We start from the raw sequence: 18,932 nt of genomic DNA, 5'->3' as shown, positions 1-18,932 counted from the left end.
CCAATGCCACCTCTCTTCACCAAGCAGCACACATATCATACAGGCTGACTTAAATGGCAACAAGAGAGTCCAACGTGCACATTTTCGTGGGCCATCTGTCCATCACTGACAGTGTGGCCCACCACCCTCTCCCAGTCTTTTCTTCAAACCACACACCACACCCTATCTGAAAACTGCCAGCTGGGAAGCTCTGGCTGGCTGGCTCCCTCAGGCCTATTTCCCCTGGAACTGTCTGGTCACCTGGAGAAAATTGTCATTAACTCCTAAACAGCTGGTTGTTCTCAGAAATGGAGGAGGAGCCAGGAGAGAGATTCCTTCCTGCTGACCAGCTGCCCTGTGTGCCCCCAGAACAAGAAGGAGTGCCTACTACAGGAAACAGTGAGATGCTCAGGCTTCTGCTGCCTCTGCCAGACTTCCAGGGACAGGCAAGGAACCTTAAAGCACCTCAGAGCCAAATGAAAATTCCAAAGACATGGTGGTCCCAGAAGAGCCAGAGGGGCTGTGATCTGTGAGCTTCTGAAACACCACGCCCACTAAAACATCTCCAACAGGTGCCCCCTGAGCGAATCCCAGTGTTAGTGATTCATTTCTTTTTAGGGTCCCCTTGCCACCTAGCTAAGCATACCAAGTGGCAGCAGGAAGGGCATCTCTGGGTTTCACCCTAAATGTTACTCTAAAATGATAAATGCCCAAGTCCTGGGGATCAGGCAATTCCACAACAGCTGTGAATGAGTTTGTCAGCTCCTCCATGCTAGGGTGCTGGGGAACAGTGGGGAGGGAGTGCTAGATCAAGGAATCAAAGACCGAGGGGAAGGCGTGCACACCTCATGAGATAAAGTGTGGTCCAAGATTGGGTGACTCCATTTTTTTTAAATCAAACCCCACCTATTCCCATACTTCCAGAACACCCAAGTAAAAGAATGAAAAGTCAGTTCTCTTGGTCCACAAAGTCACTAATTAAACATCTGATCAAGTGTAACTCCATGCTCCACTCCCAGATCCAGGCAGGTGCCAGCACATGACCTGGATGGAGTCAGTATCAATCCAGAATTGTTTGCCATGTGTCCACAGGGGTTTGCCTTCATGGCCTGCAGGTGGGTGGGTGCAGTGGAGTTCCACCCTCGGAGGCTCTCATCTGTGGGGCAGATAAGGCACAGGGGGACTGTTAATGTGGGGTAAAGTGCATAAGCACCATCCACTACTGAGGAATGGGAAATGACTTCTGCAGAGCGGACAGGAGCCCAAGCAGTGAGTAAGGCAGGCTATGTGACGCGGGCTCTGGACGGAGGTGGGACAGGCAGTCCAGAGGTTTGTGTGACTGAGAACAGGAGTGTCAGCTGAGGGAATGAAGTCAGGAGATGGCATCATGGGGCAAGTGGGCAACCGCTCTGGCTCAGGGGTCCTCACCAAGAGTGGGGGTCTATGGGATGGAGCTGGTTTATTACAGCTTCCCAGCTGAGCCTACTTTGCAGGGGAGGGAGGCTTGAAGAACCATTTCAAAGCCAGCTGGAGAGGGAAGTGGGCAGGGGCACGTGGGGGAGGACTCCAGCAGGGAGTGGTGGGAAGGGGGGAGGTGCCCAACCCAGCCTGCCCTAGGCAGCCTCTCCTCACAGGGCTCCAGCTCCAAGCTAGAAGGAGAGGCTGGGTAAGCCAGTGAGTGGTGCTAGGGCTGATGACATTGCAGCCAAGAGGGGTGGGGGAGAGCTGGCAGCTGTCCAGCCCGCCCGCCGGGTCCTGCAGTGGACAGTGTCTGTCGCCCTCCCTCCCCCTTAATCACTGTGTGTGTGTGTGTCCTGCTGGGACACGCCCTTTGGAATGGCTCTGGGCAAAAAGTGGGGAACCCCGCCCTTGTAACCCTCCAGCCTCACTTGGTGCCAGCTCCCTCCTGGGAACAGGAACATAAAGGAGACCTCAGAGAGGAGTAGGGTGGGGAGAAGGGGATAGGAAGCTCCCAAAGCCACCCACAGAAGGGACTCTGGGACGGCCAGACTGTAGACCTGTGATTGTACATTTTCTTCCATGCCCCATTCCTTCCGGGGCCCTTTTTGGCTCCCTCCCTCTTACTCACCCTGTTCTCAGGCTCCTTCCCTCCCACCCTGCCCCACCTCTGCCCCCACCCTGGCTGTCGCCCCACCTTCCTGGGTCGGGTCAGCCTGAACCCTTGGAAACAGGTTGGCTTCACAGGCGCCCTAACTTTCAGGGTTGGTCCCAAACCCAACCCCTTCCTGTTCCCAAAGGCCAAAGCCTCCTGCTCCCCAGAGGCGAAGCAGAAACACTAGTTGCAAAGGTGCTACTGTCTACACTCGAAACCCGGCAGGGTCTGGCTGTCAACTGTGATGTGTGCACGCAGAGTCTGTGCACCGGGCATACCTGGACAGATGTACATGCACAAAGAGCTACACGCAGACCTGAGCTGTGTGGCCTAGAAATAGTGCTATTTGTATCCACCGAGGGTCTACCTCCTCCCTGAGTCCTTGCAGAACCCTGAGGCAGATCCCATTATTTTCCCATCTTACTGATGAGGAAACTGGGTCTGGGAGAGGTCTTATAACTTGTTCAAGGTCATAATGCATGACACGCCATAAAGCTGGCAGTCAGACCTCAGTCTTCATGGCTCTGGTGCCCAAAGGCTACCCTGAGATACAAGCTCTGGCTCTTTGTTTAGTCATACAATTGGTTCTCTAAGGGGCTTGACCTTGGTGTTGTGTGCCTCCCTCTCTCCATCTGCTGAGTGGAAAAGATAATGCTTCTTTCTGACCCCAGAGTGTGAGGGTCATGTTAGCCGTGACCCGTGGGGAATGATGCAGGTCAGAATTCTGGAAAGCACTGGAGCAAGGATTCCTAGAGAATGTCCTTAACACTGGGAGTGAGTGTTACTCAGGCCAGAAGCATGAACCACCCTTGCTGCCTCCTCCTCTTTCCTGGCCCCCTGACCCGCCCAGCCAATCCTTCCATCAGAGTCTGTTTTCACAACAGATCTTGAATCTGCCCTCTTCTTGCCACCTGGGCTGCCAGTCCCCAGGCCATGCCACCATCTGAGGGGACCTCCTAATGCATCTCCCTGACCCACTCCTGTCCTGCTCCTCAGTCCAGTGCACGTGGCTGCCAAGCAATCCTCTTAACACCTGCAGGTGGGGTGGGATGCCCTTGAGTTGTAGGCCCTTGCCTGGCATGTGCGAAGCCCTAGGTTTGATCCCCAGAACCACAAACGAACCAAACAACATGCATCTGGTTGTGTTCTGGGCACGTTGGATATTCAACAAATGGTTTATTAAATTTTAAGGAAAACTGCGCCAGTTGGAACAACAGGAAGAGGGTGGCATTTCTAACGGGGGTCCTTCAGGGGAGGGGTACACCAGCCTCTTCTTTTGGGGCCCTTCCCACATCCTCTGGTGACAGACCAGTACCTCCTGACTCTGGAGTCCCAGGTTCAGGTGGTGCCATCCGCACCACATTCACAGGTGAGATGTCATGCTGTGTATTCAACTTTGAAATGACAATCCTTGGCTGTTTAGCATCAAGAACAGAAAGGGAGCCACAAATTGAATCTAAGTCTGTTTTAACAGCCCTTTATGTGTTCACCAATTTTTAAAAGATATTTATTTTTTAGTTGTAGTTGGACACAATACCTTTATTTCACTTATTTATTTTTATGTGGTGCTGAGGATCGAACCCAGGGTCTCACAGGTGTGAGGCGAGCGCTCTACCGCTGAGCCACAACCCCAGCCCATGTTCACTGATTTTATCCAAATCAGTTAGCTGCCCATACATTTCTGACCCTGTGTTTTACAAGGACATTGCCAGACTCCCTCAAACTCCTCCACACCTTCAAACACACAGCGGTGATCCAGAGAAGTGGCCTCCCCAGCAGACTGGCCTTTGGCTGCCCTGTCCTGTGGGAGCTGGAGGGCAAGGGCTGTGGCCTCAGAGGAGAGAGCAGATACCTGCCTCCTGCTTCTCAGGTGCACCCGGGACTGGTCGGTGCTTGTCTAGGGAGGTGCTGACTAAGCACACAGAGTGTTCTTAAGCACACGGGGGTGTTCTCTCAGGGGGAAGTGAGGGGAAAGAACCCTGCTGAGCTGGGGTGCAGGAAGGGTCCTGAGTCTGGCTGGCTGCACAGTCAACAGGGCAAGGGAGTAGGGTCCCAGCCCTCTGCACACAGCCCGAGGGCCCAGCCGGCCAGGGCCTCGCCCTCCTCTCAGATGGTATCACACACAGCCAGGCAGGAGCTTTAGCTAAGCCTGGCCAGGGGTGGGGCTGGGCCTGTTGCCTCAGGAGCCGCCTGGCAGCCCAGAGGCAAAGGAGGCTTGGTGAGAACCTGGCCAAGGTGGGACCGTGGCAGGAAGAGGGGGTGAGACCACCTGCTGGGGGAAGCGGATCCCCCCTCTCCTCCCTCATTCCCTTCCTTTCTTTTACAGGTAGGCACTAGCTCTGCCACCTAGAATACCCCAGGCTTTGCCATGAAGCAGTCAGCAAACCCGTGTGGTCTCCGCCCTCACAGAGCTGACCCTCCAGCAGGGGGAGACAATAAACAGGTGTGCATCTGTGGTGACCTCGGGTGGGTGAGTCCAGCCATGCATCTCAGCTGCTTCCTTAGGTAAACCACTTGTCCATAGCTCACAACCTCTCACCTCAATCGATCCCCACCCCCAGGGACCGGCAGAGCAGGAATTATAGCTCCGTGTTAAGTGAGGAAATGGGGTTGAGGGTGGGGAAGTGACTTGCCCAAGGTCACTCTGGGAGCAGTGGTGGAGCTGCCAAGGGCTTCCTCGCCTTGCCCAGTGCTCCCAGCTGGACTCACCTCCACAGCAGGGGAGGCCCTGACCCTCCGCTTCTAGAGACACTACATTTATACACAGAAAACTAAGAAGAAACGAACTGGGAACTTCAACCTGGACAGAACACTAATTTGTCTAATCGTAAAGGAACTTACTCTCACTGTGCAGGATGGGATCCCTGGGGGTGGAGGCCACATCAGCAGCAGACTCTGGACTTGACCCATGACCCCTCTGGTAAACATGGTGAAAGCTGGCCTGTCCTTCCTGTGTGTCTGTGAAGGCCCCATTACCCAACCAGGTTATTGGGACCCTTGGACATAACAAATATTCTCTGGGTGAAGACAAAGACTCTCTCCTTGACCTGAGCCCTCTTCTCTACTAGGCCTTGTCTTTGAGCTCCATCTTGGGCCTGACTAACTCAGTTTTAATAAGAATCCTGCTACGTTTAGGGAGCATCTCATTCTCTACCCCAATATCTAATTACCCTGGCCTGTTGGCCTGCTTCCAGCAAGAAGCCCCCTTCTTCTCATGGCTTCTCTTAGTAATTTTCCAACTACAACCCCACCCTCACAGTAAATTCCTACTTGTCCTTATTGAATTCAGAGCTGAGCACCATCTCCCTCCCCTTTTGCAATTGGCTCAACTCCAAATATAGCCAGTTAAGTGGGGATACTCTTATTGTAATAGTCCTGAAGAAAGTCTTCCTTAACCATGAATATTTTTTCTTCAATGACTATGATGCCACCCTTGGAAAGGATCATTTTCATTGGACCCCCGCCCCCCAGGACCCCAAATGTGCACTTTTGAAGCCTTTGTCTTCACTCGTGATTGAGTGACTAGGGACCAGTTGGTGAGTACCACTCCTGGTCCAATCCAGCACTCTGGATGGACAGTGCTTTGGAGCATGGCTAGGATACATTTTGACTCTTGGGAGTCTGAGTGTACTCTGAGGTTCGGTATAGTCTGAGGTCTTGGGTGGCAAGGTACCTGTTTGAACAATAATCTTCCTGGACAGAAGTCTTCTCCAGCTTTCCTGGTGATTTATTCTGAGTTGGGAGGAGCAAGACATCCTTGACTCTTTTAACCCTGCCTCAGCTCCCGAGGCAGGGTTAGAGACCCAGGCAAGGAAGCTGGGTTAGAGTCCTAGGTCTCTTTGTTTGGGAGCTATCATTAGTTAAGAAGAAGGAGCATCTTGGAAGTCCTGCTAACAATCTGCTCCACAACCACACTAAAGGTAGGGTGGAGCTACAATGGTGCCCCAAACCCACTCCTCTAAGACCTCTCCCTCCCCATCACCCTAGCTCCTTTTCCTTTCACCTCCTTCAATGTCCCTTCATCTCCATTCAGTCCTGTGATGTCTCCCTTCAGTCCCCTCCCTCCTCCATCCAACCCCTCTACTTCTCCCACTGCAGACCCTCCATTCCCTGCGACCAATTGAACATTGAACCTCTGATTCTGTGGAGGCTGTGGAGGACTCAGAGGTCCCCAAAGCAACAACCTATCAAAAGAAAATCTTAAAAGTATTTTCCAAGAATATTGGTAAAAGCTTTAGCCTTCGTATAGAGCATGGGAACTTAACTTGTTCCATCTGCCAGAAACCAATTCAGATAAAAATAGGAAATAGGAAGTGGAGCGAAGACAAGAGCCGACCATGATATGTAAACCAGTGAGTTTTGTGTTACCATGTTTACATAACTCGTGGACCAAACTTTAGAGTAAAAGCTAAAAGGTCTCATTTGTGTCTCTGTGTATGTTTGTGTATGTATGCATGTACGCCTCGGGTATGTGACATTCTTCTGCTTCCAGATGGCATTACCAAATTAATTTATAAAGCCCTTTAAGAGAGTTCTATTCATATTGACTTCAGTGCAAATGCAGTAGTCCCCCTTATCCATGATTTTATCTCCTGCAGTTCCATTTACCCACCGTCCCAAAATACTAAATGGAAAACTCAAGAAATAAACAATTCATAAGTTTTAAATTGCATGCTGCTCAGAGGCTTACTTGAACTCAAGTACGGTAATACTGGGAGAGTCGATCTGATAAACGAGATGGCCACTAAGTATACAGCAAGGATACACCCGAACAAAGGGATGATTCAGGCCCCAGGCACGACAGAGCGGGAAGACATGGGGTTTTATCATGCTACCAGAAGGGCATCCTGGGGAGCAATGGAGGTCAGTAGTAGCTTAATGCTACAACTCCATGCCAAAGGGATTTCATCACGTGGACATGGTATCAGCTCTATAATTGCAAGAAGGGTGAGTATATATGATAAGGTATTCTGGGCACAAGAAAGAGAGAGAGAGAGAGAGAGAGAGAGAGAGAGAGAGAGAGAGAGACCACATTTACATAACTTTTATTGTAGTATATTGTTATAACTTTTCTATTTTATTATCAGTTATTGTTAATCTCTTATTGTGCCTAATTTATAAATTATAAACTTTATAATGAGCATGTATATATTGAAAAAAAAAACAGTCAGTCTGTCTGTCTGTCTGTCATCTATCTATCTATTGGTAGTGCTTATATAAATTAAGTATTTCTGAAATGCTCAGAAATATAAAAACTGATCCAAATGTTTTTCAAGTTCATATAATTTAGGCAAATCTTGGGCAAATAAGACTAGTTTTAACATTGTTGGCTTAATAAAACTAGCTTGTATTTTGAGTTACCAGCGTTAAATGTAATATGAGTATACATTTTATACCTAGCTTCTTTTTTAAAGGTTTTTTTTTTCCCTTTTGTGTTTTTTTTGAGGGGATACTTTCCTAACATGCATGTGTTATAAAAATATTGGATAAGAGAATGACTCTAAGCAACAGCAAGCTTTGTTTAATGTCTTATGAAATTTTCAAGAACAATCCAAGCAAAATTGCTAAGAACATTTGTATTCAGTTAGTGTAGGTGGATTAAAAGTTTTAAGAATGGACTTTTCAATAATAATTATATTTTATAATATCTGGCTAGAAATGCTTTCCAATATCTTTTTCAGTAACTTGCAACTTTAGATCTATGCTGAATTAAGTTAAGCAACATTCAATTTCATTAAATAGCTGGATCATTTCTAAGCAAGACAAATTACTGAAAATTAATTACTAAGCACAAATTTCAAGTTTTCATGATTTTGTTTCTTATTTTTATATTTTATAGACAGACTTTTAAACATGCTCTTTCTCCACATTGAGAGTTGCACTGTAAAACAGTATACACCTAAAAATAAGGTGATAATATGTTCATAAAATTTGCTAGTCTGCTACAGAATCTTTGCATATGACAGACAGTTGTCTCTTTCAAATCTTAAATGAAAACTTGACTTTCAAATGACCTTGAAATTTCCCAGAGAGCCCCTGGGAAATCTAAAAGTTTTTTTCCCCCCTTATCATCTTGTAAAAACATATGTTAAAATGATTAAGGTTATTTGATATGTTGAATTGCATGAAAAGTATTGTCAAGTACTTAACCTTTCCAATGTTATATTTATATGGGCAAATGTTATGAGTATAAATATTCCAGAAACCATGTAAACTTCCTAGAAATTTGTCAATAACTTTGCTGTTCATGATAGGTCCTGTGTGTAATGTTATCATTCATAATCAGGGCTCTTGTCTTAAAACATTGAGCTCCACAGAAATAACTTTTCTTGTCAGATGAAGTCTCATCAGACCTTTAACCACAGGCCTGTTAAATATTTTGTCACCTGAGGATTGTTTTGCTCTAGTCTGATTCTTCTCTGCCAGGGTTTGCCACCAACTATGGGTCAGACTACTTTGTCTTCAACAAAAAAGGACTGTCTCCGAGGCCAAGGAAAGGAATGCACCAGGTTCTCTGGGCTCCAGGCTTCAGAAGGCATTGCTTAAATAACTGAACACAATCTACCACTGGACACTATCAGAATTTCTACTCTCGGGGAGAAACGGCCACATTGGTAAACCTACTAGCCCAAGATCAAAGCAAAACAAGAATTAATTACATGAGAATGAGTGAACTGAAGAAAGAGAAGCATCTTTTGTTTAGAGTACTGCTCTTGGCTTTATGGAATCCTGTCCACCCCCCTTTTTTAAGCCATCTGTAACTCACAACCATTTAGTAGATTATACTTTTGTAAACAGCAATAAATCCATTTTCTTTCTGCCTGACTCCTCCACAATTCAGAAACTCTCACTGAATGTTCTCATTTTCACAGCAACAGAATTATTTGCATAAGTTCCTTAAGAATCTGTTCCTCCTTATAGTATGACATACATGGAAACACTATTTGTAACCAAGGCTTTGATTGAATGTCATATTTGAGACTGATAACCTCATCCGATGGTCAAGGGACCAGACATACTTAGGGAACCAAGGTCAACTGTGTGGAGTTAGTGTCTACAAAACCTTCTCAGGAAAACCATTCCAAAACCCAATTTACAGGGTCCCTAGCCTCACACAGGAGTGACGATGTTGACTTCCTGGAGGGTCCAGGAACCTTAGGATATTTAGGGGACATCAAGAAGAGAGGATTCCCCCAAACCTATAGGCCCTGCAGGCTTAATCCAGTGGCAAGTTCTTGGCTGGGCTCCCAGCTTTGAGGGACTTTTCAGAGTCCAACCTGAGACTCTTTATGCAAATATACAGCAAAATAAATTTTAAAAGGCCCACATGGTCAGTCGCCATGCTCGCTACATTTAATGTGCATAATCAGGCCAAATCTCATGAGACCAGACTTCTTTTATAAACAAGAATAATCTTACTTTGATTATCTCTGATCAAAAAGGGGTGGCTGCAGAGAGAAATTTTATGTTTCAAAATGATAGTGTACACTTGTGAGTTACCAGCTCTATCCTGTTGATTGGCTGTGAAGTTTCATTATCCCTGCAGACTGGACTGGATCCTGCTATCTTACAGATAGTCAGGGCTCCCTTTCCTTTGCTAGTGTTTGCTAGGAGGAGGAAAGGTAGTGACAAGGATGGGTAAGGTGAGGCATGCCAGTGTGTGTGTGTGTGTGTGTGTGTGTGTGTGTGTGTGTGTGTGTGTGTGATGTTCCTATAGGTTAATGCGGGAAGAGACACTGCCTGGAAAGACCCGTATTTGGGCTAGGAGGCTGACAGTTAGGCAGGGAAGGGTGTACCTTCAGGTACCTGCAGTTTTTCTGTTGCATCAAGCACCCAATAGGGCTCTAACATCTTCCAGAAAAGCATCTGCGTTAGCTGGCACCCGCAGGCAGAGATCGACCTCATTCCTTGGGCTGGTCAGTCTTCTACAGGGGATTTTCCCCCTTGTTTCCAGTACTGGGGATTGAACCTAGGTCCTCACACATGCTAGGCAAGTTCTTTACTACTGAGTTGCATCTCCAGCCCTTTTAAAATTTTATCAGGGACTCACTAAGTTACTCAGGCTGGCCTCAAACTTGCAATTCTCCTGCCTCAGCCTCCTGAGTAGTTGGGATTACAGGCATGTGCCACCAGCCCACCTATTCATTAGGCAATATTGAGAATGATTGAGCCAAGACACTGCCCTTCCCTAGGAAGGGGAAAAGACTGCACAATGACCTTTGTGCAGCACAAAGCCAGTGAGACAGGGACCTTGCAGCTGAAGCTGGTCATTTTGTAGAGCCCAAGGTTAGGTCTGGAGGATGGACAGGGAACAGGGTACAACTAAATTGCTGCTACAAGATCAAAACAATTGGTTTGGCTTCCAGAAGGACCACTGTCCAACCCCAAGGACAGAGCCAGGGTCTGAACTCAGGTCACATTTACCACCTTTAAATCACTTTTAATCCTGGGGAACTAGATAAGGTGGCTCAGAATACTTTTGTATTTCTAATGCAGCAGGGAAAACCCAAACAAGGCAGAAGGTAAGCTCTGTTAATCACAACAGAAGTAAAACATTTGACTAGGCCCCTGTTTGAGGTTGTTGATACTTTGGTGGGGGGTATCACCTAGCAGAGAATAAACTGCCCCCTGTCCAGCGTAGTTAGCAGAATTACCTAGCTGCAAGTTCACAGACAAATGCAATTTTGAAGTCCTTGATAAAGGCTTTACCTCTCACTGAGGGGGAGCAGAGGTTCACCAGCCTGGATTGGGTGCACAGAGGGTGTCCTCGCAATGATCAAAGCCAGGTGAGTTTCCCAGATCTGGACAGATGGCTACAAAGCCTGGGCTCCACCTCAGGCCGACTGCGTCACAATCTGAGCCCTGACTCTGTATTCTCACAGACTATCCGGGGATGTGTGCTGAAGTGGAAGAGGCAGTTCTAATTGGCCACTGATCAGTTTGGCCTGAAGTTGTGCAACTAGTCAATGCCAGAGCTGGGACAGGAACCCGGGAGTTCCTATTCCTGGGCTGGGGTGCTGTTCCGCTGCAGGGCTCTTCATTCTCTGACCAGGCTGGGTGGAGGGGGATCAGGCCTGGACCGCCATTCTCTCTGTGTTCTGGTCTCCCTGCCAGCTCTGGCCTCAGCACACTAGGAAGTCACGTTTCAGTGCTTTTCCTGGCTCTTCTGCCTTGAAAGCTGAGGCCCCTCTTCTCTGCTCATGCTCCACATTCTCCATGAACCCTCCTCTGATCAAGCCGAGGAGGGCCTTGCACACTTGCAGTGTGGGTCAGATAAGGGGGTGGGGGACGGGTGCTTGAGGGTGGGAAGCAGTGGGACAAAGGCCGGCCTGCTCGGAGCCATGGGTGCACTTGAGGGACAATGTGGTGGGAAAGTGGTTGGGGCCAGGTGATGGGCTGGTGAGTCAGATTTGGGAGTCCCAATATTGGGGGGCTGGGGGTCAGGAACACACCTAATCCACCATGTGTGTCGATGGCGACATGGCTGTTTATGCAGGAGAGCTGGGCTCTGGCTTCAGCAGAGGTCTTAATGGGGTGTCTCAGGTGGGCTTCCAAGGCTCTTAAATCCCCAGTTAAGCCTCACGTAAGACTGAGTGCAGCTGGGAGCACGTTTCTTTTCCCAGGCAAACAGCCTGTTGTGTTCATTAAGTTTGAAAAATAGTTTATGGCCTCCAACACTTTCAGCAAACAAAATGCAGGTGAAAGGTGGGAAGTCAACTAGAAATATAAACAGTGGTCCTTCTCAGGTAGATAGATTGATAGAAGAGAGATGGGCCAATTATTCATGTGTAGATAAAATGAATAAATCTACATGTAGCAAATGGGTATAGTAAGGAATCACGGTCTATGTCACCTGGGTTCCTTATCTTTCATTGTTTCTTGTCTTTCTGGCTGTGGGGAGAGGCACCCTGGTGCCAAGGAGTTCAGAGTCACTGCCCTCCCAGGATGATAGAGGCAAAGATAAAAACCTGCGTGAAATGATGAAGTCAGTTTGTGGGAAAACGGGATTTGGTTTCACAACTTTTCCAGAGCCGTCCCTTGTGTAAGATGGGACACATTTGAAATAATCACAGTGAGTCCTTGTTGAGCACTTAGTGGGTGTCAGGCAATGTGCTAAGTGCTTTACAGTATTATCTTATTTACTTCTCAGAGCAGCACTATGCTTTGGGCAGTATCATAACCTCCATTTTACAAGGGAGGAAATGGAGGCCAGAGATGGTACGTGGCTCGCCCCAAAGCAAACAGCTGTAAGTGGAACACTGAGCCCTGCAAGCCAGGCAGGGTGCGTCTACAGCTGGGACTTTTGGAGCCTGGGCTGGATACAACCTCTAAGAGCAGTGATGTGCCATTCCCAGATCAACCCCATTTCTACCTCCCACAAAAGGGCCTGGCCCTGCACATCAGACCCCCACTGTTTCCTTTACCTTTGAAACAATAGTGTAGTGTATAATTTGAATTACTCAGGCTAATTGTCAGCACAAGTAAAGATACAGCAATATCTATAGCAGTTATGTTAATTCCTCCCATTTACTGAGAAGCACTGTGTAGTCATTTTCTTTCTTTTTTTGGTATTAGGGATTGATTGAACTCGGGCACTCGACCACATCCCCAGCCCTATTTCGTATTTCATTTAGAGTCAGGGTCTCACTGAGTTGCTTAGCACCTCGTTTTTGCTGATGTTGGCTTTGAACTTGAGATCCTCTTGCCTCAGCCTCCTGAGCTGCTGGGGTTACCAGTATGCGCCACTGTGCCAGGCTTACAGTCATTTTTTTAACCCCATTCTTTCAACAAGCTTCTAAGGTAGGTATTGGTATGGCTACTTTACCAATGGGGTACTGAGGTTCAAACAGGCTTAGAGAGCCGGCCCAGGGCCAGCTAGTCAGTGGACAGGGACTGCACTGTCCACATCTTCTTTCAACTTTTCTGCTTTGTTGCTGGGTAATGCAGGGCCTAGAGGCACAAGGGCTGGCTTCCTTTCAGGCATGCCTGATGACTGGGGCACGACGAAGCTCCCTGCCATGGTCAAAAGGAAAGAAAGGGGGCAAGGAGAGGGGGAAGAGGGGAAAAGAGGAAGGTAGAGAGGAAGGAAGGAAGGGAGGGAGGGGGAGGGAGGGAGGGAGGAGAAAGGGAGGAAAGGAGACAGAGATGGCGATGGCCATGTGTCAGGAAGATCTAAGCTGTTGAGAAATGATCTAAGCACACAGCTACAATTTCAAAAGATTTGCAGAAAGGGGGCACTGGCCGCAGTGCTGTGGCTCAGTCTGCCCCGAGCTGCTGCCTCCCGCATAGTCAGGTGTGACCTATGTCTTTTGGGAACGTGGCTGTGGTCTTTGGGGTCAGAGTTCACTGCCTCATCAAAATGTTCTTGTGAAGGAGTAAAGGTGGGAGCAGCTCCCTTAGTTAAAATCAGTGGCTCTTTGAGCTCCTCCCCTTCCTCAGGGTTTTGGCCTTGATCCTGGCAGCCCTAGGGCCTGGGAGCCATGAAGTGTGGGTGGCAGTAGGGACAGCCTACCCAACAACAAGGCTAGGAAGGTCATGTCTGAGTATACCTGAAGGGCAGGCCTGTGCCCACCCTGCCCATTCCAGAGGCCCCGTTGGATACAGTGTGAGAGGTCTTTGGTGGCAGAACACCCAGCCAGTCTTTTAAACCGGCAGGCAGGGTCAGGGCCAGGCACAATTCCTGGCATGTGGACTGTCACCTGGGGCCCTGACAAGCAGACATAAATAGGGGTCAGGAGTCCATTAAGCAGCTAGGAGAAAACAGTCTGGGGAAGGAGCCATGGTGGGGGTGAGCGGAGCCCCTGATAAAGGACCCATGGGCCTTATGGGCCTTAGGCCATGGAGGGGCTTTCTGTTCTATGGCGTCCTGGGTCAGACTCTGGAGCAGGGTGAGGGCTGTGACCAGGGAGACTCGGGGAGTCCCCTGAGTGTGTGGATACTGATTGTGTCCCAGAAGCTAGACCTACCTCCTAGTGGCCTTTCCCCCCAACTATCTCCAAAATCAGCTGTCAGTCTTAGAGGATTCGCTCTCCTGACTCCATAACCTCTTGAGTCTGGTATTTCCTTTCATTTTTGAAAATATAACTTTGTGTTCCTTAATCTTTTTTCCCCCTCAGTTCTGGTAATTGAACTCAGGGTGCTTTACCAGTAAGCTACATCCCCAGCCCTGCCCTTTTCTATTTTGAGACAAGGTTCTCACTAAGTTGTCCAGGCTTTTAACTCGTGATCCTCCTGCCTCAGCCTCCCGAACAGCTGGGATCCCAGGCATGTGCCTCTGGGCCTGGCAGTGTTTCTTAATCTTGAAAATAATAGATACACCTTGAACAAAAACACATGTGTTTGGGACTTTATTCTAAAGATGGGCTTTTTTACCCTGTATCCTTCACCAGCCATTTTATGGGGACCGTTTTCCCAGAATGCACTTGCCCTCATTCTCCATCCCTGTTTCTTACCACCTCATGTCAAGTCTTACCTTCAAGTGCCTCCAGCTGGCATCTGTGTCCTCTGATTAAGCCAGTCACCCTCTGAGCTACATTGTCACGACTAAATGTTCAAGTTCTGGTCTCTTTGTGAGAATTGCTTAAACCATTGGAAGAGGCTTGTTTAACAGAAAATCAGAGAAACCCTGCACCCTCATCCCACTGTGCCAGTCCTCACCTGAATGCCTCCTAGAGCCACCGAATGAGCAAGAGCTGGGACGTTCCTGGATCTTCACTAGCAATCCTCCACCTTATTCCCACCTGCCATCAGGTCTCACACAGGCTTGGAAACTAGAAAACTAAATCTATTAGGACTGTGCATAAAACAAGAGCAAACAGGTCCCTAGCGACCTATTGGCCTATGGATCCCAGGAGAGTGTGCGTTAGAACATCTATTCTATGACCTCTTTGGGTGGTTCAAAATTATTTGATTTTCTTCTCAGTTTCTTGGCTCTATTCCAGATATAGGTGAGCAACCAGAGAAATGAGGTTTCCCTGTATCTCTCATATTCTTTAATATGTTGTATGGGGATTTGTTTCTTTAACATTTTAAATTAGCTCTTTCTTGATGCTGTGATATTTCTGAGATGTGGTCATCTTGGTGGGGGAAGGGGGAAGCTCCCAATCCTCTCTCTGGCTGGGCTAAGAACCACTGGTTTAGTGCAAACAGGGCTAGACTAGAAAAACTAGATTTTGAGATCTCACTTTCTCTGACATTAAGCCGTGTCCCCAACAAGGTGGGAAATAGTAGCATGCTCAGGCTCAAGGAACTGCTGGACTCCTCAGAGACCCCCGCCCCAGGACCACACCCTCACCTTACCCTTGAGGAAATGGGGTGTGTCCAAGGTTACAAAAGAAGCTCTTGGCTAATCTCCTCCTCAGGAGACCTTATGAAATGATTAACAGCAGTCTGTGTAGGAATGTGTGCATTTATAACCCACCTTGCTCCAAAAAGGATCAGAGCCAGCTTCTAAATGTGACTGCAATGCAAAGTAAACACACATCACAAATCAGGAAGAAAAGTGAGGCACAGCCCAGGGCAGGGTGGAGACGGAGCCAGACTTAAAGTCAGTCCCTAAGACAAGCACCCACAAGTGCCGTGCCTGGCTACAGAGGACTGTACCAGGATGCCTCAGTCATGAGTAGGGTGACCATGCCCGCCCCATGGGGGCTCTGCTTTTTTGATCTCTAGGTCTTGCCACTAACTCAAATTGTACTGCTTCTTTCCCAGGGCATGTCTTCTGGCTTGTCTAATTGGCAAATCTTGCTTTGTAGGATCTTTGTGTGGATCAAGGTAGATCTTGTATGTAAAAGAAAGCATGGGAAAGGTCATGTAGGATATACACAAAATGGCCTATCCTCCACCTCAGGGGTGGTCTCCTCGTAACAAATTCAACACTGTTCATGAGCTGTTGGCTGATGTGGCTGCCAGACGGAAGCTGCTGTGGTCGGTCAAAGTTAATTTTCCTTGGGTTCTTAAGAACATCAGAAAATACCAGGACCATCTAAACCCAGAGATGCTGCGTGATTATTTCATGAGCTTAAGTAAGGCCCAATACCATCATTACACCTTTTTTTTCCTTTCCTTGATTCAACTGGGAAAAATTAAGGCACTTAAAACAGAAAAGGAAGGAGTAATGTAAAGTTAATCTCCCTTAATGATGTCTGTCTTCTGCAGCAAGAGTAATGTTGGATAATGCAGAGAAGAGAATAGTTCTGGAGGAGAGTAGACACCTTTAGGGCCTCTCCAGCTGCAGTGTGGCAGGCCTGGGCACTGCCTGTCACTCAAAGGGCGTCTCCAGCCCTCAGTGTTGGGGGTAGGATAAAGCATCTTCTGAAGGCAGGCCAGAATGTTAGCTGAAAGGTAACAGTGCTCTAGAGCAGGCAAAATGCAGTTCCCAAGGGTGGGAATAGGGTGAAGGAGCTCGTGCAGAGTAGGAGAGCTGCGGGGGGGCGGTGCTCATCTGGCTTCCCCTGTGTGGTTTTGCCTATAAGCTGGAGGTACTCGTGGAGAAGAGCTTTCCAATAACCAAGACCATTCATTAATAGCAAGGAGAATCATAAATACATCAGTAACACACAGCTAATGTTTGTCTTGAGGTCGAACATGAGAAGGTTACGGGGGAAAGAAGCCATCAGTCTCCTTGGAACACACTGGTCCCACAGGCAGTGGGACGAGAGCTTGCTGGACCCTGGGGAGAGGAGCGAGCAGTGGGAAGAATCCACTGTGTCTGGAGACCTCCACAGTGTCAAAGCGCCTATCCACTCTGGCAATGAGTGAATATGAGTTACTCTTATTATCCTCCCATTACAGATGAGGAAACTGAGACTTGGGTCAGTTGAATTACTTGTCAAATGGGCAAGAATATCGTTGTCCCAGCAGAAAGGCAGCCAGGAATCGTGTGAACTCTGGAGCTGGACTCTACATTCTAGCTCTGCCATTGATTGCTGTGTGACCCAAACCAAGTTCTTCAGCCTTTCTCTGCCTCAGTGCCATCATCTGTAACAGCTGTTGGGTGGATTACCTGAGCCAATATTTATCGAATGCTCAGAAAAGCCCCTAACATCTAAGCATGCCAAACACACAGACTTCTAAGACAGTGTCTTCTGCCTCTGTAGCTCCCAAGTCAAAGGGGGCCACAGGTAAGATCACAAATGTACACCCCATTCTGCAGGAGAAGTGCTGATCTCACTCAGTGTCAACCAAGGGTGGTCAACCAAGGGTAGTGCAAAGAAGAGCTAGAGCTGGAGGGAGGAAGGGAACAGGCACCTGGCAAACTTCCTCAGTGTCCTGGGGACAGTCCCCTGCTTCCTTTCTCTTTGAGGATTCTGCCAAAGAGGAACACACAGTTTTGATAAACCCTTGCCAAGCAGGAACGAGAAGGTATCTAGGTGGACAAGCTGACAAGTTAAATATGCCCAGGTCACCACCCAGGGACAAACACTAGCTCCCAGCTCTGTCCCTCCTTCTCTTTCTCTTTGCTTTAGGTGGATTTGTTTAAGTTGCTGCCTTAGGTGCCCATCAGAGGTGGTGGGTGGTTTGCCTTTGGGGAGGGCTACAAAGGTTCCAGATAAACAAGCCCTGGCTAGCTTTCCATCTAACAGTCACAGGATGACCGTGGGACTGCATGTTTCCAAAGCCATGGGCCTGAATGCTTAGGAGCAGGGTCTCAACTGGGAGGCTGGGGCTTGCTTCTAGCCCTGGTCCTTCTTCCACTCAGCTGCATATCCTCAGACAAGAACTTCTTCCTTTCTGGTCCTCCCTACTCACATTGGTAAAACAAGAGTCTTGCTGGGTAAGATGTCACATGCCTACAAACCCAGCAACTCAGGAGGCAGGAGGATTGCAAGTTTGAGGCTAGGATCCACAACTGAGTGAGACCCTAAGAAACTCAGTGAGCTCCTATCTCAAAATAAAAAATAAAAAACGACTGGGATATAGCTCCATAGTAAAGGACCCCTGGGTTCAATCCCTGGCATCAAGAATAAATAAATAAATAAATAAATATATTAATAAATTAAATGAGGGTTTTGGAAGGGTTGGGTGGGGGTGATGAATTGGAGGGACCTTTTCTGCCCTTCCATCAGTGAGTTGCAAGAAGCCTTCTGGGGCTGGGGCAGCAGAATTCTCAGTGGCTATTTCTGGGCCTGCATCCTCCCACCTCCTTTTGCAAGACTCTCCATTTTGTTATTGATGTATTGACTCACAAATGAAGTATCCCAATGTTCTTGGCCTTGTTCTGGTGAGAATAGAAGACAGGAACTCTAAGAGCAGAGGACAGCAAAGAGAAGTTAAGGGACACTGCGTCAAGCCCAGCTCTCTCCACTCACTGCCCTGTCCACCCGTCTAGAGGCTCTGAAGGCACCTGGTTTGATGGCTTGGAGTAGCCATGAAGTTTCTGGGAGTCAGGGGATAGGCTAGGATGGATCGTGAAGGTTGGGTGGGGAAGGTGCAGGGCCTCCCAGAGGAGCTCCCTAGAGGCTGGAGGTGAGAGGGCAGATGGGGAGGTACCATGAAAGCTCAGCCATACTCTTCTCTTCCCTCTTTCTCAGCCCTGCGTCTGCTTCCAAGCAGCCAATCAGAAGGCTCCATCCCCTCCTATGGGCTGTCTTCTCATCTGAAATATGCCTGGACTAAACAACAGTTCCTGCAGTGCAATTGTCTGTTTGGTATAAGCACTGGGAAGGCGGGGGGCAGGGAATGCAGAGAGTGGAGTGCATCCCTGCCCTTGAGGAGCTCAGCCTACCTCTCACTCTGCTTAACTGATGGTTCATTTGTTGGGCACCAACTTAATGTTGACCTCTCGTAGCTGGATCAGAAGCTTCTGGGGGGCTAGGGGCCATGTGTCTATCCTTTTTTC

General features: G+C 48.2%; 1 protein-coding gene across 1 annotated transcript in view; it reads right to left on the bottom strand.

Annotated features, from left to right (window-relative positions):
- Zbtb7c (zinc finger and BTB domain containing 7C) overlaps positions 1 to 18,932 on the bottom strand; it is a 260,400-nt gene that overhangs the window by 95,451 nt on the left and 146,017 nt on the right. The window lies entirely within an intron of this gene.

The sequence above is a fragment of the Urocitellus parryii genome, chromosome 13, assembly GCF_045843805.1.
Source record: "Urocitellus parryii isolate mUroPar1 chromosome 13, mUroPar1.hap1, whole genome shotgun sequence".
NCBI lineage: Eukaryota > Metazoa > Chordata > Mammalia > Rodentia > Sciuridae > Urocitellus > Urocitellus parryii.
Note: the sequence above shows the minus strand (reverse complement) of the source record. Positions and strands in the feature narration are given on the sequence as shown.